Below are 22,547 nucleotides of genomic sequence, written 5' to 3' on the forward strand. Positions count from 1 at the left end.
AGCCCAGGAAGACCCATTCAAAATGCAGAAGTATGCAAGTGAGGCTGAGTATCCTGTGTTTGGGGTGTGTCTGAGTGAATGCACAAGGGAGCTGTCAACTGAACCCAGCCAGACATGGATTGTAAGGCACAAAAGGATTTAGGTGCAGAGAAAGGCTCACTTTCTAAAAGTGGCATTGCTAAAATAGTAATATTAAATCCAACTTCTCCAATCAGCAGGATTTTGTATCACCATTCTGGCCATACTAAATATGACCTTCCTACTCCTTTCAGATCAGCAGCTACCACTCAAACAGTATATGAGGGTAGCCCCATTGTTAGCCTATGAAGGGAGCAGGCCTCACAGCAGTGTAAAAATAAATTTAGGAGTTTTACACTACCAGGACATGTAAACTACACAGGTACATGTCCAGCCTTTTGCCTACACAGCACCCTGCCCTATGGGTTACCTAGGGCATACCTTAGGGGTGACTTGTATGTAGAAAAAAGGGGAGTTGTAGGCTTAGGAAGTACTTTTAAATGCCAAGTCAACTTGGCAGTGAAACTGCACACACAGGCCTTGCAATTGCAGGCCTGAGACAAGGTTAAGGGACTACTTAAGTGGGTGACACAATCAGTGCTTCAGGGCCATTAGTAGCATTTAATCTACAGGTCCTGGGCACATATAATGCACTTTACTAGGGACTTATAAGTAAATTAAATAATCCAATTGGGTATGATACAATGTCATCATGTTTAAAGGGAGAAAGCATATGTACTTTAGCACTGGTTAGCAGTGGTAAAGTGGTCAGAGTCTACAAACCAGCAAAAACAGTATCCAAAAAGTGGAGTGAGGCAGGGAAAAAGATAGGGGTGACCACCCTAAAGCTGTAAGGTCGAACACCTTCAAAGCCTACCCATCAAACCCTACCTTCTGCATTGTAGGATGTCTGAATTATATCATACAAATTGTAGTAGTGGATGGGAAACTACATTTTACGGAAAAAGACCAAGTTAGACGTTTGCATCAATACATGATGCATCTATTAAATGTTTCTGTATTTTTTCATGTCATTGAAACAATACTAGATATTAATGCAGATTTTTTATCTTTTGCAACCATGAATTCCCAAGTGTTATACAACATTTGTGACCAAGTGCGGAAACCAGGAATTCAATCCATTTCCAAATACCAGGAATAAAGAGACCCAGAGAAAAGAAGATATCTGTGCAACAGACCAACATACCTTATCCTCGGTGAAGGAAGCCAAAGGAAAACAATCCCTTTACCAAAGTTCAAGGCATGACATGAAAACATAGCAAAAAAACTGGCTAGCCAATAAAGGTGAGGGATATCTGACATCCAGCTGTAGATACATTACTATGTGTAGATTTTATAAGTATTTGTTTAGAATGTTTCTTTATGAGACTGGGGTTGGTTGCCAAATAAACTGGGGGTTACATCCTACAATTTTCCAAGAGGCCGCTAGAGGAATGTTACATTTTTGTTTATGGCTTTTAAGGTCTCATGACACTCATGAGCCCCAGAGGAAAGAAGATATACATTCACAACAGGCCAATATACCTTTCCTGGGTGAAAGAAATGAAAGAGAAACACTCACTTTATGAACGTTCACTGCAAAAAACACAAAATTACCTTTTTTCCAGCCAATCAGGATGAGGGAGCCAAGGGAGAGTAACCTTAAGATACTTAAAAGATAAGGACATGTGGCTGTGATATGTCTCCTTTGGCCACTTGGGTTGTTTTGTGAACAAAGGGGGTGAAAGCCTACAAAGCTACCAAACATCCACTGGAGGTGGATACACCATTTTGTATGCAGATGACCAAGACCTCTAAGCATCACCATACATGTCTGGTATCCCAATATTCAGGAGACCCAGGGGAAAGAAAATATGCATAAAAATCAACATACCATAACTTGGGTGAAGGATGCGTAAATGAAACACTAGATATATAGAAAGTACTAAACAGAACTAGAACAATCAATGTGCTCCCCCACTCCACCATCCTGTCACAATGAGGAATGCCAGCACCCATGGATAGAAACCATAGGATGTGTTGTTGTTAACAATATATGGATGTAGTGTGTTTCCCTAAAGCACTATGGTGATACAAGTGAAGGAATCACAAGTAGCCTAAACTGGCATTTTGCTTGCAGAATCTTTCTAAATTTCCAAACCTGACTGTATCAAGTTTATCACCTATAGGCATCCCAAACCCATAGAAAATCCATAACTGACTGGTATCTTATTGCTCAGGTCATCCAGAGAAACACAGTTGCGAGTCAAACACTTTATCAGGGATCTGTTTCTAAAAATCTGACAAATGTAATTATAAGGGTGATCTCCCAGCCAGCTAGTTAGGCTGAGTGAGGTCTGACATCCAGCGACAGAAACCTACATTGGGTTGATATTGAACATACATTTGCTGTGTTTCAATATAGTTCCTGGGTGTTACTTGTCACCCAGTTCATTTGCAGAAGCTTTACACATTTCCAAACTGTAATGCACCCTTTTTATTAACTCTAGGCACATGGGCCCTTATTACAAATAGGGCACACTTTCTCTTTATGCGGCAAAGCACACCTTAAAAAAGGTGTACCAGGCTCAAACAGGGGAAGTGCTCCCTAGTACAAGAATATGCTGCCCTTGTGCTTCCCTTGGGGCAGTGCTTTCATTAATACACAGAGCTGCTGCTTCAAAACTGCTCATTGTTTCTCATTGTAGGTAGCAACCTGCCTGCATTTTGAACAGGGGACATAGATATCCTTGCAAGCAGGTGTAGTGAGTGACTCCACACTCTTCCAGGGGATGTCTGGGGTGTCCAGAGGGCCCCCTTAATCATCTTCAGAGGGCTGCCTTCAGAACGTGCACTCACAGTGACCACCTTTTTGTAGCACACAGTGAGTGCACTTCCTGATGGCCTGTGTCACCCCCCCATGCAATGAGGGGACACCCTCACATGGTAGTGCTGGTGCTACATGTGTGCCAGCTCTATCAGTATTACAGAAAGGACTGCACTATCATCTGCGGCCCCTTCTGTAATATCATTATGTATCAGTGGTGTACAAAGTAGGCACACACACTGGCTGCGGCTGCGAGGCACAGTGTTTAACACACCCTCTGGAAAACCAACTAGGGATCTGGCTTAATGTACTTTGGATCCTGTGTCTGATATTTTCACAGTTCATATTTGCACACCACTCACAGGGCACATTTTATCAATGATTACGAATTTAGGACAATCCTTCGTGTGCGATTTCAGACTTTCAAAGAATATGAACGCATAAAGGCTCAGATACCCCATGGATCAGAAGACCACTGCCTGACTCGATTCTGTGTGCTTTATTTTTGCAGGTTATTGCAAGGGCTGTGAAGGAAGGGGAGAAAGAATTGGATAGATAGGGAAACAGGGACAAAGGAAGAAAGAGTGGAGTAAAAAGACAGAAAGTGTGGAATGGAGGGAGAAAAAGAATTGAGGTATAGTCTTGGTACTCAGCAATCAATGCATTCAATAAGGATTGCTGGTTGAGGGTCCATAATCAACAAACTCAGCCACTGTGAGATGTGGTTGAAGTAGCTAAGTCCATTGAGTATAATGCAATGTACTTAAAAGAAATGAAATCTCGGGTGAAACTAGTTGCAGAAATAAAGTCTGACAAATGTGAGAAAGTTGTGTGTAATATAAGGAGCATTCCTAAACAAGCCCACGATTTAAAATATTTCAAATGTGGCAGTAATAATCATTTAGAGAATAATATTATTTGTCAGGCCAGAAATATAATTTGCCACAAATGTAACAAAAAGGGGAAAATTTCAATTGCATGCAGAAATGGTGAAAACAAACAAGTACATTGTATTGAAAAATGCACTCAGGTAAAAAAAAGGTTTTGCAAATTAATGAAAGCTTACAAATCAGCAAATTCTATTATCCTGAATGTTAGTTTTATCTTGATGGTGAGCCAGTTGATATGTTTCCTGATGCCTGTTCTCCTTTTGCACTCATTAAAACTAATGACTACACCCAACTCTCTTCAAATACTGCAATACAACTAGAGATATCAGACATGTCTGCTACTGGGTATAATAAGGATCCCATTCCCTTAGTGGGTATGATTAAAACCCTCATTAATTGTCAAATGAAGATCCATAGTGGGAAATGTTTGTGCAATAAGGGAAGGTTCAAATCTGCAACATCAATAGGAGCTAGGAGTCACACTAAAATCAAACAACTTGGAACAAGTCCTATTAGTGAATAGATCAGTTACTGGTGAACAAGTGGATGATGAATTTCTTGAAATCTTGTCAGCTAAATTAGGCCTTTTTTATATAACCAACATAACATGAAATTGACTTCTAACACCAAAACTATAATCCATAAACCTAGCACTGTAGCACTCTTGATGAAATAACTTTTGGTGAAAGAATGAACTTGCCTCAAAGATATTGGCATAATTCAAGTGACTGAATGTTCTGAATGGCTGGCTCCAGCATTGTTTTTTAAGGAGGACCACGGTAATGATTTGCTGCTTGAATAATATCACATGGGTGAGGAGATATCCTGTACCACATATAAAGGAAATGTTAAGCACAGTTGGGGATGCATCCTGCTTTAGCATCATGAATCTTTCCATGGCATACCATCAGATGGAGTTACAACCAGCTTTTAGAATGTAAACCGCTTCATTACTCCAATGGGGGCTTTCATGTTCTGCAGAAAGCCCCTTAGTCTAGCTTCTGCTGCAGCAGTATTCCAGAAAATTATGCATGAACTTTAAAGGGTGTAAAAATACCTTTTGTTTCAGGGATGGCATATTAATGTACGGTACAATTGTTCACAAACACAATCAGATTTAAAGAGATGTTTTGACCAAATTAAAGAATGCAGGTCTCACCCTTAAAAGAGAAAAATGCCAAATAGCTGTCAGTTGAGTTTACTGTTTGAGACACACCATATCCAAAGAAGGTTCCAAAACCAAGGTGAGCTTCTTAGATGCTGTAAAGCAGGCACCCAATACTAATAACAAGGAAGAACTAAAATCTTTTTAGGACTTACTGAATACATGTCAAAGATTGTAAGAAACTTTTCAGATTTGACGTCCAGTCTCTGTGATTTGCAAAAGAATGGTACACCTTCATATTGGGATGACAGTTGTCAAAAGTTGATTCCTTCATCCCCTTCTTTGAGAAATGTTGATATCAGTAGGAAAATGTACCTCTGGACTGATGCCAGCAATAACTGATTGGGAGCCACTCTTTCTCAGTGGGTTAGGGAGAACAGAAGATTGTAGCTTTTGCATCCTGCACTCTTCACAAAACCTAAACAAAATTATTCCTTAGTTGAGAAAGGGGCATTAGCTTTCTTCTGTGCTATTAAACATTTAAAGTTCATTTTGTGAGGGCTACAGTGTAGATTTAGAACTGACCACAAACTGCTCACATTTATGTCCACGACAAAAGGTGCAGAAAATATTACTCCCCGTGTAGCCCAATGGATTTTAGGTTTGGAAGGTTTTTACTTCAAACTTGAGTATGTCCCTGGAACGTGCAATTTAGCTGCACACCTTTTGTCTAGAGAACATTTAGGCAAAAGCGAAGACTATGATATTGATGAATATCTGGTTCTGGAAGTTGCTGACTCAACTATTTGAAATCAGGAGTAGATGGTAAATATGAAAAATGATTAAAACCTACATTGTTCAAGAATGGCCTTCTAAGTGCACCAATCTGAGCAAAAATCTAAAAGATTGTTGAGAGATCAGGAATTAATTAAGCATTCTTGATAATATGGTATTGGGAAAGGGAAAAATCATTACCCCCTTCGAGTAGAGAAGCCCATAAAGAACTGTGTAAGACATGTATACTGGATTCCAAGAATGGACTTGTTAGTTGAAATAAAGTTTAAAGAATGTTCTATCTGTTCATTTTGTGATAAAACAAAGGTTAACCACAACTCAACCCTATCCCTGGTTATTATTCCAGAAAAACCCTTGGGATAAATTGGTGCTGGGTATCATTGGCCCCATAAAAAGACAGGGTGTGTATAAACGATTCATGTTTGTGTTGATGGATTTTCACTCTAATTGGATAACAACCAGAGTTGTAAGTCAAATTATCACTGAAGATGTCTTAGGTTTTTTTAAAGATGTTTTTGTCAGTGAAGGTACCCCTTCACAATTAATTACAGATAATGGCATAGAATGTACTTCCGTTTCCATGAAAGAGTTCTAAGATAGTCCTTCCATTGATCATTTAAGAACTGCTTTATATTGTTGTTACACTTGTGAGTAGACCTGCTGTCCACAGATCATTCTTTGGGAGTCTCCTTTTATTTTTCTGCGTGTGACACAGCACGTTTTATTTTTTATTTTTATAAAAGTGCTTTATATATAATTTATTATAACAAATGATTAAAATGACCATTCCGTTCATTTGTATTGATTGTATTTTTTTCAACTGTGGGACCAATGTTTCTTATACATGTACTTACCCTAGACCCCTGTTAATCTTTGGGTTTCTTGTTAACTGCATATTTTATATTGTTGTAAGCTGAAAAGGTTGGTGCAAAGAACTAGTAGAATGATAAAAGATTGCATTCAACTGGCATCTGTAAATGGTAAATCTGTAGAAGTTTCTGTTCAAAACATATTGTGGGCATATCATACCCCACCCAACCTGATAATGGATGTTTCCCATTTTGTGCCCCTTGGAGGCTGGAAACTATGGGCCACATTTACTAAAAAGTGGCACAGTGCGGTGCGGCACCAAAGTTTGTTGCGCTGCGTCACTTTAGAAACACAGGGATGCACTGTATTTTATAACATTCAGTGCATCCCTGTGTTTCCGCCTGCGCCGGCGCTAAATTTAGCTGCCAACGCAGGCATCCTTGCTCCATAGTGCAAGGGTGTCTACATTGAGGGAGATTGATGGTTTATGTGCAGGAAAAACGTCTCTTCCTGCACATGAACAATCTATAATGGTGATATGGCACTTCTATGTGTGCTGCAGAATTCAGCACATATTGTAGTAGCACATTTTTTTTATGACTGTTAGTGTGCAGGAAAGGATACCTCCTGCACATAAACATTCATTTATGGCCTTTTGCTCTTTCTATGTGTGCTGCAGAATGCAGCACACATGGAAAAAGCAAAAACGATGAGGAATGAAAGTATTCCTTCTTGTTGTGCCATGCTAACACTACCCCTGAGGTGGCATTCGTTTTTGCCACTGCCACAGATTTACACCTTCTTGTAAATCTGGGGCAGCGTCAAAAGCAATGGGTGTTGCAGTGGAACCTATTGCATGCCCCTCTGACGCATAAAACTGCATCTGAGGGGCCCATATTTACAAGGTGACGATAAGCCACAAAAAGTAGTTTAGCACTGCCTTGTAAATGTGGTGCACTGCACAACGCCACAGGAGCATCGCAAAAAGTGACAGTCCGGTGGCGCTAGGGCCTTCTAAATCTGGTCCTATGTGTGGAAATGTGGCCTATTTGGGTGGGTGGAAGTGGTCCCAAATGTGTTGAGAAAGGTTTATGTAGAGACAAAAAAATGTTTTCACTAAGTGAAGTTCAAGAAATGGTCTGATGCTAAACATAGAGTGAAACCTTCTCAGTGGTCTGTCTAAAATAGCATTTTGGTGAACAAACCAGTTCACCTGCGGAGTCAGCAAATTTTCAAAACCTATGTATATTGTTAAAGGCAGGCACAATGCATCCCTAATGGACAATGGACACATGTGGAGGATGGAAAGACTGGTTAAATGCCCTCTTCTGTCTCCCGCATCTACCAACTTAAAGGGAAACAAGATTGTCACCACTTCTGGACATGATTCTTCTTCATCTTCACAAAGGACCAAGAATACTCCCATTTGGCAAAAGGACTATGATTTGACATACATCCTTTTTATTGGCTATTGTATTATCGATATAATACAATAATGTGCAAGAATGGCCTTCTAAGTGTTATAATTTGGCCTGCCCATCACTCACCCCAAACTCACTCCTTCTATTTGTTCTGTGTTCTATGCTTAATCGCCCTTGATCACTCCTTTCCGGAATTCAAAACATTCCACCTGTTTGAATGTTGAGTTGTGGAGACCTTGATGTCAGAGCATAGAGAAGGAATAAAAAGATGATATAGCTGTTGGTTTCATCACAAGGTCATTGTTTCATTTCCCTGTCCCACAAGGGAACCCTGGTGACAGATTACATGAGGTAGACATCCACGGGTTTGGTGTAGCAGATGCTCCACCAAAGTAAAAAAAATGCTCTAAGTTACCTTTCTCCAAAGAGAGGCTAAAATCGCCACCATGCCGATACTGCCAGCCAGTAAAAAGTTGTTTTCTAGCAACGGTGTGTAAGAGGAAGTTTCATCTTCTTCCACTGAAGGCCTGGGGAGGGGGCAAATGAGATGAGGTAAAACCAAGAAAATAGCTCTCGAGGTCTGTCCAGGTCTAGGTAAAATAAGAATGTTAGCAGCTAAGGAAAAAACACAACTGTCTACAGCTACTCCACAGAAGCAAGCCTTGGGACTGAACCTGAACCTCATGACTGAACCTAAAGACAATTCTCTTCTCAGAGTGGCCAGCTAAATACCTATCGTTCACCTTTTCTATGGAACCTGACCCCTTTAATTTACTCTGCCTCATTAGATGGCCTTATTTCCCCAATTTCCTATCTTGGTCATCTGTAACTCCAAAGCTATTTATGGCCTTAAATGCAAGTCCAGAGAACATTTTAAAACTGGTATAGGATCTTGTATTAGGAAACGTAAGCATCTAATTTATTTTTCTCATAGCAATTTTAGTCTCATTTATCTTTAATGTGTGATGTAAAATAACATGTGGAAAAGTCCTTTTTGAATCCAGTGAACCCGTCTGGGTTTTGTTCTGTCAATCTACAGCCATTCCCAGGCATCCAGATGGAGAGGACCATTATTTCACAACTTCACAATCATGCATTGCATAACAGATCTGAACTTAGGACTGTAAGAAGTACTGTTCTGGTAAGCATGCTATTGCTGGATGAGCTGCGAATGGGGGTGATGGTGACTGTGTTTATCAGTGTTTGACACCATCAGTCATGGCCGCCTGTATAACATGCAAATTCTGCTCTCATAAAGCTCCAGGATAGCTAAAAAAGAAGCTATATAAATTGGTCACTGGATTTCGATAAGACTGCTTCTAATATACTGTCATACCACTTGTTAAATTATAATTGTGGATCTTTTCACACTCTGCTCCTCTCTTTGGGCATCTGAACATTCTTCAGGCCAATGAAACCCCACTGACTCTAAGTTACCTACCAATTCTAAAAATAGGTCTGATCCTTCAGAGATTAGATGGTGGATCTCAGTGACCAAATGAAATTATCACTCCATAAATCTGAAATTCTTCTAACTTGTATAAGTAAATTTTTTAAGTCTTGGTAATGGTGTTAATTCTGAACTATCTAATGTGATCCAATGAGTATCAAATCAGCATCCCATCTTTTATTTTTTTCCCAATATGTGTTTTTTGAACATTAATGTGTGCCCTCACTCATTGACCATGGAAATGGCATCTATCTCAGCCTTAGGCTAAACACCATCTCTCAAAAAGTCAGAACTCAGCATCTATGTTGAGTGACCTGGGTACATATCAAGATGGACATCACTCGCTCTACCACTCCCTACAAGCATGGTTAACCACCTGACTGTTGCATCCCATACACACCCATCTTTGTACTGAACATAGAGGTCAAACGTCTTGCTAAAGTTCTGCCTCACCAAGTGATTGTCTCCTTGGTACCCATATCAAAAGGCTTCATGATAACGCAATCTAAGAATCCTATAACGAAAGGGTTTGGTTCCATGTTCAGCAGGATAAAAGAGTGAACCACATGCACAACATATAGAGACAAAGGGGGTCATTCTAACTCTGGCGGGCGGCGGAGGCCGCCCGCCAGAGTTCCCCCCTCCAGAATACCGCACCGCGGTCAAAAGACCGCTGCGGTTATTCTGTGTTTCCCGCTGGGCTGGCGGGCGACCGCCAGAAGGCCGCCCGCCAGCCCAGCGGGAAACCCCCTTCCCACGAGGAAGCCGGCTCCGAATGGAGCCAGCGGAGTGGGAAGGTGCGACGGGTGCAGTTGCACCCTTCGCGAATTTCAGTGTCTGCTATGCAGACACTGAAATTCTTTGTGGGGCCCTCTTACGGGGGCCCCTGCAGTGACCATGCCATTGGCATGGGCACTGCAGGGGCCCCCAGGGGCCCCACGACACCCCATACCGCCATCCTGTTCCTGGCGGGCGAACCGCCAGGAACAGGATGGCGGTATGGGGGTGTCTGAATCCCCATGGCGGCGCAGATGGAGGATTCATGAGGGCAGCGGAAAACCGGCAAGAGACCGCCGGTTTTCCTGTTCTGACCGCGTTCTGTCAGAATGCCCTGCGGGGCACCGCCAGCCTGTTGGCGGTGCTCCCGCCGACCCTGGCCCCGGCGGTCCTTGACCGCCGGGGTCAGAATCACCCCCAAAATGCTCTTCATGCTGTACCTTGGAATACTTAGAATACAATATTGGCAACTCTATTGTATCACGTGACAATATTTGCAGACATGTTATCATCTTTGCTTAGTTTATACTCTTCTCGTTTGCACACAAGAGAGAAAAAATTATGCTTATTACATTAAGTTTCAAACTGTATAATAAAATCATTAAAGCTGACACTTTTTTGTGCTCCCAATGAGAAAACATAAAAAACCTTCACTAGTGTGGATGATGTGAGTGAAAAGAAGATGAGTTGAAATGAAAGGCACATTCATTTCCCATGAATGAATTGTCTTCAGCTGTAGGTAGTTCCATGCGCTCCGGGATGCCGATGAATCTTATGTTGTTGCGCCTAGATCGACCCTCTGCTTCTTGGGTCCTGCGTTGCAGCTGTGCTAGTTCTGTTTCTAGTTGTTGGATTTTGCTTTTCATGATTGTTACTTCTGGTTGGATTTGCTCGACTGAGAGTTCTGTGGTTTGCACTCTGTCTTTTAATTTGCGGTGGTCCGCGCGGAGCTGTGAGACTTCCAGTGCAGCGGCGTCTATTTTACTTTCCAGAGATGTTTTCGTCTCCATTATTGCTTGCATGATTTTGTCGAATTGGTGGGAGTGCGTTTGAAGTGTCTCGCTCAACTGGAGCAGCGTGGCATCTTGAGTGGCTGAGCACCCCATGACGAGGGGGCCCCCAGTTTGGGATGTTTAGGTTTAACCATGGCGCGATCTTTGCCGCAGAGGTGAGTGGTGTGAGTCAACTTCTTAAGGAGATCCTGGAGGGACAAGCCAGTGGCCTAGTCTGTGCTGGCTATTGCTGATATACTAACTGCACGGAATGGCCGCGTAGGTGTCTATGTTGCTTCTGTTGGTGTTATCCCTGGGGGTTCGGATTTCGATCTGTAGTTACCCCCGACTCCACTTTTTACCGTTTGGCAGCTCTCTTCCTGTTGTTTTTTTTTTTTTTTGTGTTGTAACCCTCACGTTCCATGAGTAGTCTCCTCACCTTTCGAACTGCAGTGCCGCCGGGTTTCACTATGCGGGGGGAGGGGCGGGTGGGCTCCAACAGGGGATCACTGACTTTGTCTTTGTTCCTGGCCGGGCCGCCGATCCTCGCGTCTTCGCAGCCCAGGGATAAAGCTCTGGTGGCCCCGGCCGCCTCTGTGGCACCGGCAATAAGCGAGCGGCACCTAAACTAGGCGTCCGCTCGCAATGTTCTCTGAGCACCCGAGCAGCCCAGCCCTCGGGTCCAATTTCCCCACAGGCAGCTGCCCACCGTCAAGGTCGTTGCTCCGCCCGCCGATCGCGCACAGGGCCTCGGCCGCGTGGGTAGAGTGCAGTCAGAACAAGGGGGGGGAGGGCTCCCCCGCCGCCACCGGACAAGCGACTCCCAGCCCTTCGGGCAGTGGCTGGGCGTCAGGATTCCAGCGCCGATCGGAGTGGGCTCAAAGATTTAGCACGGTTCCATCGCAGGTAAGGGTCGACGTTCAGCGGAGCTGAGGCCACAGCCACGCCCGCTCCTCGATCCGGGCCACCGCCGAAGTGGTCCGACCGGCCGTATAATGTTCGGGGCTTGCCCCAGGAGCCGCGGGGGAGCCCCGGTTACTTATGGCACTTCAGGGGCCAGGATATTTATAAAAGAAAAGGCGGACCGTGAGCCCCCTCTTTGGCACTGTAAATTACAATGTCTTTTACCCATGTGTTTTGGTTTGGAGTGGATGTATGTGGTATGGAGCAGAATTATGTGGGTTGAATTGGAATTGTTAGTTGTGGAATTGATTGGGGTGGAATTGTGTGGTGTCTAGTGTATTTGTGTAGTGGATATATGTGGCATGGTGAACAGATAGGGGTGAGAGCTGCACAGAATAGACAGAAATGGTGAAATAGAGGTATAGGTAGTTTGTGTGAGAAAGAGAGAAAGAAGGGGAGAACATGCCACAAAAAAGGGTGCTACTGTGTGTGCAGAAGACACCCCAAGAAGGAGGAGAGTGTGGGTACGAGGGATGGAAACCTTGAAAAGGTATAGGAACGAAACTGTGTTCAAAGACCTGAAGTGAACCAATATGAGAGAGGTGGGAAGAGTGTGTGAGAGAGAGATGTGAGAGAGAGGATGAGAAAGAGATAGGGAGAGGGAGAGAGAGAAAGAAAGAGGGATTAATGGGAGAAGCACCCAAAGGATAGAGGAGGCGAGAGGTGGACCAGTGCACAGCACAAGGAGGTACAGGAAGAAAGCTTGTGTGAGCAGGCAGTATACAAAGGAGACAGGGAGTGTGAGGGAAGAATGAGAAGGGGCAGTTGAATTGGGAGATGAGAAGTGGTAGTGGAAGTGTGATGGAGAGATGAGAGAGACAGTGGGTGTGTGGGGAGAGATGACAGATTTGGTGAAACTGTGATGTAGAGATGGGTTATATTGGAATTGCCTTGTTGCAGAATTGTGTGGTGTGGGATTGTATGGGGTGGAGTTGCATGATGGAAATATGTGGCATGGTGTGCTGTGGAATTATATGGATAGTATTTAAATGGTATTAACTGTAGTGGAATTATGTAGCGTGAGAGTGTGTGTTATGGAGTGAATTATGTGGAATGGTATCTGGATTTGAATTGTTTTTTGTGGCATCAAATAGCATCGCAGTTGTCATACTGTGGTATCAGTGATCCTCAAATCACCAAGGTTATACAATGGAGACTTACGGGGAGAAAGGTACGGACATCTCAGTTTTGGGAGTTAGATGTGTGGCAATGTTTCATCTTCATAACAGTACATTTGTTTTAAAAGTACCAATACACAACTGGTCGCTAAGCGACAGCACAAACGCTGTCTAGGCTCCACCTAAAAATTATGGAATTGAATGTTGCCAGGCCAACTGCCAGTGGTATTTTAATGCTTCTGAGCTTGTCCATCTATCATGTCTTTGTTATCTGTAGATGGTGCCATGTCAAATATGGCGCCTTGGGCAAGCCCAGTTTATGATGGGACATGGAGTTTCACTTCAGTCATTACAGTCATGAGCTCTGCATCTGCTAGCATAGAAAGTGTTGTTAGCCAAAAGGCCATGCTGGTGAAGGTTTCACACATGGCATGAGATGTGAGCACATTGTCATGAACACCAGGGCTAACGTTGCCTGTTATTTCCTGCATGCATGTTGTTGTCCGGTTCATTATGGCTGAAGCATCTGAGGTCACACCTCAGCGTTGCTTCCTCATTTCTTATGTAGGTATATTTTTTAAACTACATATAATTTGTATTGTTGTGACATTATGTCCACAGGGGATCTTCATGTTTTCATAAATCAGTTTCGCCATGAAGAATGTCTTGTGCATCCACTCAATTTCAGCCTGTAAAATTGAAGCTCTACCCACTTTTTCTTTATGTTATGTTGTGACACATGTACTGATGTTTTGTCAAAGGAGACAGACAATTTGTGTTGAACTGGTATCTCTGCATCATATTAGGCAATGTCATTTTCATAGAAACTATGTTGATTGAACCCTGATAATCACAAACATGTATTTTTTCGTTATTTTTGGAAGGTATTCCTAATTGATAGAAAGGAGGTCTTTGGTTGGCAGTCAGGTTACCCTCTGTCGAAGCAAGGACCCTCACTCTAGTCAGGGTAAATGAGAATCACACTCAGTTAACCCCGCTCACCCCTTTGGTAGCTTGGCACAAGCAGGCAGGCTTAATTTCAGAAGCAATGTGTAAAGTATTTGTACCAACACACGCAGTAATACAGTGAAAACAATACAAAATGGACACCGCACCAGTTTAGAAAAAAAGGTATTATTTATCTTACTCAAACAAGACCAAAACAACAAAAATCCAACATACATGAGTCAAGATATGAATTTAAAAAAGAATAAGAGTCCTAATCCTTAGAAAACAGTGAGAAAGATGTTGTTACACAAAGTCCCTGGTTTGTGTCAAAAATAAACCGCAGGAAAATGTGCAGTATAAAAGTCAGCAAGTGACGCGGTGCATTGCTTCCTTCTCCGGTTGGGTCGGCGATGCATCGTTTTCCTCCTTCGCATAAGAGCGACGCGTCGATTTCTGGACGGCAGCTTGGTTCCGTGCAGGCTTTGCGTTGATTTTTTACACCTGCACCACATCTTTAACAAAGCAAGCGCTACCAATCCACCCCACCTTCGCAAAGTCATCAACATCTCCTCCAAAACCGTGACCTACCCCGAGAGCTGGAAGCAGGCTGAGATCAAACCCCTACTCAAGAAACCCATGGGGGACCCGAGGGACCTCAAGAACTTCCGTCCCATCTTCCTGCTCCCATTCCCGACCAAGGTCATCGAGAAGATCGTCAACAGACAACTGACCCACTACCTTAAAGAAAACAACATCCTGGACCCAACCCAGTCAGGGTTCCGCAGCAACCCCATTACTGAACCCGCCCTCATCGCTGCCACCAAAGACATCCGGGCCCAGCTTGACAACGGCGAAACCTCAGCCCTCATCCTCCTAGATCTATTGGCCGCTTTCGACACCGTCTGCCACTGCATTCTACACACACGCCTCCACAACTCAGGAATCCGGGACAAAGCTCTGGAGTGGACCACCTCCTTCCTCACTGGCAGAACCCAGAGCGTCCACCTCCCCCCTTTCCGCTCCGAAGCCTCCAAGATCATCTGCGGCGTTCCCCAAGGTTCGTCCCTCAGCCCTACACTTTTCAACGTCTACATGGCCCCGCTCACCCACGTCGCCCGGCTACACAACCTCAACATCATCTCCTACACTGACGACACCCAACTTATCCTCTCCCTCACCAAGGATCCCACCACCGCCAAATCCAACCCCCACAAAGGTATGAAGGCCGTCACCGAATGGATGAGGAACAGCAAACTGAAGTTGAACTCAGACAAGACAGAGGTCCTCATCCTTGGCGCTAACCCCTGAGCCTGGGATGACTCCTGGTGGCCGACTGCTCTGGGAGGAGCCCCAACACCCACCAACCAAGCACGCAACCTGGGCATCATCCTCGACTCAACACTCTCCATGACCAAGCAAGTCAGCGCCGCCTCCTCATCCTGGTTCAACACTCTCCGCATGCTTCGCAAGATCTACAAATGGATCCCCTCAGAAACAAGAAAAACAGTCACCCAAGCACTCGTCAGCAACAAACTTGACTACGGAAACGCCTTCTACGCAGGAGCCCTGGCCAAACTCCTCAAACGACTGCAACATATACAAAACGCCTCCACACGCATGATCCTTGATGCCCACCGCCACAGCCACATCACTCCCCTTCTGAGAGACCCACACTGGCTCCCTGTCAACAAAAGGATAACCTTTAGGCTCCTCACCCACGCACACAAGGCGCTCCACAACACCTGTCCAGCCTACCTCAACAGACGACTCACCTTCTACTCCCCGTCTCGCCAACTCCGCTCAGCCGACCTCGCCCTCGCCACCGTCCCCCGCATCTGAAGAGTGACTACCGGGGGCAGATCCTTCTCCCACCTCGCTGCCAAGACCTGGAACCCTCTTCCCTTTCCCCTACGACAGACCGAAGACCTGTTGACTTTCAGGAAGTGGCTCAAAACCTGGCTATTTGAACAGTAGCAGCACCCCCACCCCCCTCAGCACCTTGAGACCCTCACGGGTAGTAGTGCTTTCTACAAATACACTGATTGATTGATGCCCAGTGATGTTGCACTGAAATCCAGCTGCACGTTGGCAGAAAACCGAGCTGTGTGGGGTCTGTGTCATTATCAGCAGCTGCTAGCAGGTGTTGCGTGTCATTTCTCCAGCCGCAATGTGTCGATCTTCCAGTCTCGATGCAGGTGAAGTGTCGATTTCAGCCGCGAGGCCGGCGGCGCATTGTTTATCAGCTACATTGCGGATGGTGCATTGAAATTTTACCCGCACAGCAGTCTTTGCGTGGATTTCAGTCCTTTCCCACCAGCTTCACCTTTCAAACGCCCAGGGACGGGTTTGGGCACCACTTGGCACGGCAGGAATCTCACCAGAGAGTCCAGGTGCTGGCAGAGGAAGTCTTTTAAGGCCCTGAGACTTCATCAACAGGAGGCAAGTTCAACTCAAGCACTTGGAGATTCTTCTCAAGCAGGAATGCACAACAAAGTCCAGTCTTTGTCCCCTTTCACAGGTAGAAGCAGCAACTGCAGGATAGTCCAACAAAGCACAGTCATAGAGAGGGGCAGCACTTCTCCTCAACTCTTCAGCTCTTCTCCTTGGCAGAGGTTCCTCTTGAATCCAGAAGTGATCTAATCATCAGGGTGTTAGACCTGACAGCCTCAGGGTGGTCACCCCTAACTTTCTGCCTGCCTCCCTCCACTTTATGGATACTGTTTTTGCTGGTTTTAAGACTCTGCGCAGTGTACCACTGCTAACCAGTGCTAAAGTGCAAATGCTCTCTCCGTTTAAACATGATTACATTGGACCATACCTAATTGGATTATTTAATTTACTTATAAGTTCCCAGTACACTTTATGTGCCCAGGGCCTGTAGATTAAGGCCCATATTTATACTTTTTGACGCTAAACTGCGCTAACGCAGTTTAGCGTCAAAAAGTTTTGCGCCGGCTAACGCCATTCTGAAGCGCCATGCGGGCGCCGTATTTATTGAATGGCGTTAGCCGGCGCAAGCAGACCGGCGCTGCCTGGTGTGCGCGAGAAAAACCACGTACACCAGGCAGCGCCGGCGTAGGGGGAAAATGGCGCATGGGCGTCTTAAAATGGGGCAAGTCAGGTTACGTCGAAAAAATCGTCGTAACCCGACTTGCGCCATTTATTTTCGACGCCCATCCCCCATCAACATGACTCCTATCATTGTAAAGATAGGAGTCATGCCCCCTTGCCCAATGGCCATGCCCAGGGGACTTCTGTCCCCTGGGCATGGTCATTGGGCATAGTGGCATGTAGGGGGGCACAAATCAGGCCCCCCTATGCCAAAAAAAATTATTAAAAAAAAATAAAAAAATACTTACCTGAATGTCCCTGGGGTGGGTCCCTCCAGCCTTGGGTGTCCTCCTGGGGTGGGCAAGGGTGGCAGGGGGGGTCCCTGGGGGCAGGGGAGGGCACTGTGGGCTCATTTTGAGCCCACTTGTCCCTTAACGCCATGCCTGACCCAGGCGTTAAAAAGCGGCGCAAATGCGCCGTTTTTAGCCACGCCCACTCCCGGGCGTCTCTTTTGCCCGGGAGTATAAATACCACGTAAAGGCCTGGGAGTCATTTTTTAGACGGGAACGCCTCCCTTGCATATCATTAACGCAAGGAAGGGGTTCACGCTAAAAAATGACGCACATTCCGGGAACTTTGGCGCTAGACGCCTCTAACGCCATAGTATAAATATGGCGTTAGTTGGCGTTAGTTTAGCGTCGAATTTGCGTCGAAAAAAACGACGCAAATTCGGCGCAACCAGAGTATAAATACGGCCCTAAATGCTACTAGTGGCCTGCAGCACCAATTGTACCACCCACTTAAGTAGCCCCTTAACCATGTCTCAGGTCTGCCATTGCAAACAAGGCCTGAGTGTACAGTTTCACTGCCAATTCGACTTGGCATTTAAAAGTACTTGGCAAACCTAAAACTCCCCTTTTTCTACCTGTAAGTCACCCCTACGGTAGGCCCTAGGTAATCCACAGGGAGAGTGCTGTGTAGACAAAAAGCAGTACATGTACCTGTGTAGTTTGCATGGCCTGGTAGTGTAAAACTCCTAAATTTGTTTCTGCACTGCTGTGATGCCTGCTTGTTTCATAGGCTAGCATTAGGGCTACCCTCATATACTGTTTGAGTGGTAACTGATGATCTGAAAGGAGTAGGTAGGTCATATTTAGTATGGCCAGAATGGTGATCCAAAATTGTGCTGACTGGTGAAGTTGGATTTAATATTACTATTTTAGAAATGCCACTTTTAGAAAGTGAGCATTTCTCTGCACTTAACTCCTACTGTGCCTTACAATCCATGTCTGGATAGGTTCAGTTGACAGCTCCCATGTGCATTCACTCAGACAAACCCTAAACACAGGATGCTCAGCCTCACTTGCATACATCTGCATTTTGAATGGGTCTTCCTGGGCTGAGAGGGTGGAGGGCCTGACACTTGCATGTCAAAGGACAGTAGCCTGCCCTCACACAAATGACTGCCACACCCCCTACTGGGACCCTGGCAGACAGGAGTGAACTGAAAGGGGACCTTGTGCACTTCTAAGCCACTCTTTGAAGTCTCCTCCACTTCAAAGGCACATTTGGGTATTTAAACAGGGCCTCTGCCCCTACCAACTAAGACACTTCCTGGAGAAGAGAACCTGAACCAGAACCTGCAGCCTGCCAAGAAGAACTGCTTGGCTGCCCAAAGGAGTCACCTGACTGCTTTCTGTAAAGGACTGCTGCCTTGCTGTTGCCCTGCTGCCTTGCTGCTCTCTGGCTGTGCTGAGAAGTGCTCTCCAAGTGTTTGGATAAAGCTTGCCTCCTGTTCCCTGAAGTCTCAGGACCAAAAAGACTTCATTCCTGCAAGAAGAACTCCCTGTGCGGTGGAAGTCGACGCACAGCCGGCAGAAAACGATGCACAGCTTGCATTGCAGTAAAAAATTCACCACATGCCGAACCGGAATGACGCAGCCTGACTTTGCAAGGAGAAGATTGACGCAGCGCCAGCATAGCGACCGGAATTTCAACACACGGGCCACTGAATTAATGCACAGCCGAGCCGGAATGATGCAGCCCGACTTCCAGAGAGGAATTGATGCAGCACCTGCTGTGCAGTACAAATTTCCATGCAACACCCACCGGATCGATGCAGCCCATGTGACTTCGTCCTGCCAGTGCCGGATTTCAATGCAACATTCCCGGGGCATCCGAAAAACCTGCGACCCGAAGATGATCCATGACCGAGCGGCGGAAATCGACACAAAGCCTTCCCTGCATGGAAAATAAACAATGCATTGCCATGTGCGGCCTGAGAAATCAACGCACACCTCCCTGTTTTCCACGCATCTCCTCCTCTGCGGTTCTTTGCAGAGATTTTGAATGCAACTTAGGTACTTTTTACTTGCAAGAGACATTAATTGCTTTTCAGAGGCTAAAGACACTTTGGGCCTGATTACAACTTTGGAGGAGGGTGTTAATCCATCCCAAATGTGACGGATATACCACCAGCCGTATTACGAGTCCATTATATTCTATGGAACTCATAATACGGCTGGTGGTATATCCGTCAAATTTGGAACGGATTAACACCCTCCTCCAAACTTGTAATCAGGCCTTTATGTCATTTTTACAGTGATATCTCAACATATACTTAACACATTTTAATCGTTTTGACCTGCATTTATCCAGATAAATATTGCATATTTTTCTAAACATTGTGTGGTGCATTTTTGTTGTGTTCTACTGTATTATTGCATGATTTATTGCACAAATACTTTACACATTGCCTTCTAAGTTAAGACTTACTGCTCAGTGCCAAGCTACCAGAGGGTGGGCACAGGATAATTTGGATTGTGTGTGACTTACCCTGACTAGAGTGAGGGTCCTTGCTTGGACAAGGGATAACCTGACTGCCAACCAAAGACACCATTTCTAACATTGCTGATCAGCGGTGAGAATATGAATTGTATTTGTGCAGTGACATGCAATAGCTAAGTGTACACTACCTACCCACAGTTGAGGTCAACTTGATTTTTTTTTATCTGTTTCTGCAATTTGGTTTTCTACCTTGTTTAGCTAAAATCCTCACTCAACATGTCTCTGGCTGGGTCTCAAGCAGGAGATGAAGATTTTGATCTAGCCATGCTGGAGACCTACAGTGTTAAACAGCTGAAGTGGTTGTGCAAGGATATGGGAGTACCCAACCAATGTGCCTCCAAAAGGAGGAATTCCAAATAGCACTGAGGGTGTGGGCAGAAGCCCATCAGAGGAGGAGGTTGAGGAGGAGGGTGGAGAGGATGGCCCCTCAGAGTATTTTTTGCCATCAGTGGAGGATGTTACCACTGTGAATGAGCCAGCTGCCAAACCACGGAGCAGTGTCTCTGACCGTGGCCTGACCGCAGAGGAAAGGAGGGAGTAGAGAGAATTTCGGTTGCAAATGGCAAAGTTAAACATGGAAGCAGAGGAGAGGAAAGCTCAAAGAGCAACAGAGGAAAGAAGAGCTGAGTCTGCAGCTGAGAGAGCTTTGGCTGAGAAGAAACTTTAGTTGGCTCACAAGCTGAGTCTCAAGGAGCTGGAGATCAATGTAAGACAGTCTGAGTCCAGCAGTGATGGTGGCAGCATACATGCAGGACCTATTGGGGAGAAAAGGGTTTGCATGCTCAAAGGTGTGGTGCCCAGTTATGTGGTGGGATATGACATTGATAAGTGGTTGGCTGCCTATGAAGTTGCACTAAGGGCTCATGGGATCTCTGAGAAGCAATGGGGGGCGGCCTTGTGGTTTTATGTACCAGCAGTGAAGAGGGACACACTTCTTACACTAGATCCATGTAGGAAAATGGCTCCCTGTTGCAGTTACCCCCCACTTCTTGCCTGATATTGATGCTGACTTGACAAAGAAGTGTGCTGGGACCCTGTTAATCAGGTCCCAGCGCCAGTGTTCTTTCACTAAAAATGTACCAGTTTCCACAATTGGCACACAGATAAGTCCCTTGGTGGTGGACCCATTAAAGCCATTTTACTGGCCAAGTTTGGGCTGACTCCTGAAAAATACCGTCAGAGGTTTAGGGACAGGATCAAACTTTCCACCCAGACTTGGGTAGACTGTTTTGATTTCCCCAATAAGGCACTGAATGGATGGGTGCGGGCAGCAAAGTAAATGATTACAAAGGATTATATGATTTGATTCTGAGAGAGCATATGCTCAGTATTTGTTTTACAGCACTTAATAGACAGTAAGCTGACTGATCCCAGGAAGCTAGCTGAGGAGGCAGGCCTCTAGGTTAGCACCAGAGTGTCCAGAAAGGTATCTGGGGGGACACCCACAAATGTGGTCAGGGTTCCCACCAGAAGAAAGAGGGGGGAGAAAAACTTAAAGATAAGGAACTCTCAACAGGCCCCCAAAACAATTCCCTAGGGGGGGTGGTAACCAGTCCATGCCAACATTTGTAAAGAAGCCAGGATACTTTGATAGGAAGTTAGGGATGTTCATCCCCAAATGCTTAGAGTGCTACCAGCTTGAACACTCTAAGGGCAACTCCCAGTGTCCCAAGAGGGCACAGCCCACCACTGGAGGGCAGACACTTGGGTTGGCTAGTGTAGCGCTAGGGGGGGAGACAGTCCCAGTTATTTTTTGGTGAGAAGATAGAGGTGTCCCTAGTATCCCTGGGAGGTAAGGAAATGGTGCCAAAAGCCCACATGCCTGCCAATACTTACAAGTATAGGCAGTAGATCACCATTGATGGGCAATGGGTGGAGGCTCTGCGTGACACAGGAGCCAGTATGACTACTGTCAAGAGTCAGCTGGTGTCCACAGAGCTGGTAATCCTAATACATTCCATCAGGTCATAGTCACTGACAATCAAGAGTGTCACCTACCGGTGGCTCTGGTTCTCTTTGAGTGGCGGGTGGGGTCTCTGGTACTCTAAATGTAGCTGTGAGTCCTGCCATGCCTGTGGATTGTCTGTTAGGCAATGATCTTGAGCATACTGCCTGGAAAGAGGTAGAGCTCAGATCCCACCTGGAGATGTTAGGTTTGCCTGAGTGGGACTGCATGACCACAAGGTCCATGGCTGCCCGGGAAGGGAGTCAAGGGTGTCTGGAGCCTGGAACAATGGCCGAGACAGCTGCACAGAAACCCGCCTCAGATATTCCCACGGTGGTGGATGGGGTCCCAGAGGTGGAGGCTCCTGAGCCAACTGAAGAGGATATTGCTGACCTGGGTAACCTGCCTGAACTTGCTGGCTGGCAAGTAGAGGGTAGGCCAACCAGGGAAGAATTCTGCAAGGCGCAGAAAGAGTGCCACACTCTTGAGAGTCTAAGGCAACAGGCCGCAGCCTAAGCAGCAGGTGAAGCCTCTGGCGATCACCATATCTACTGGGAGAATGATCTCCTTTATAGTGAGCCTAAGGCTCC

Source organism: Pleurodeles waltl, chromosome 2_2 (assembly GCF_031143425.1).
Source record: "Pleurodeles waltl isolate 20211129_DDA chromosome 2_2, aPleWal1.hap1.20221129, whole genome shotgun sequence".
Taxonomy (NCBI): Eukaryota; Metazoa; Chordata; class Amphibia; order Caudata; family Salamandridae; genus Pleurodeles; species Pleurodeles waltl.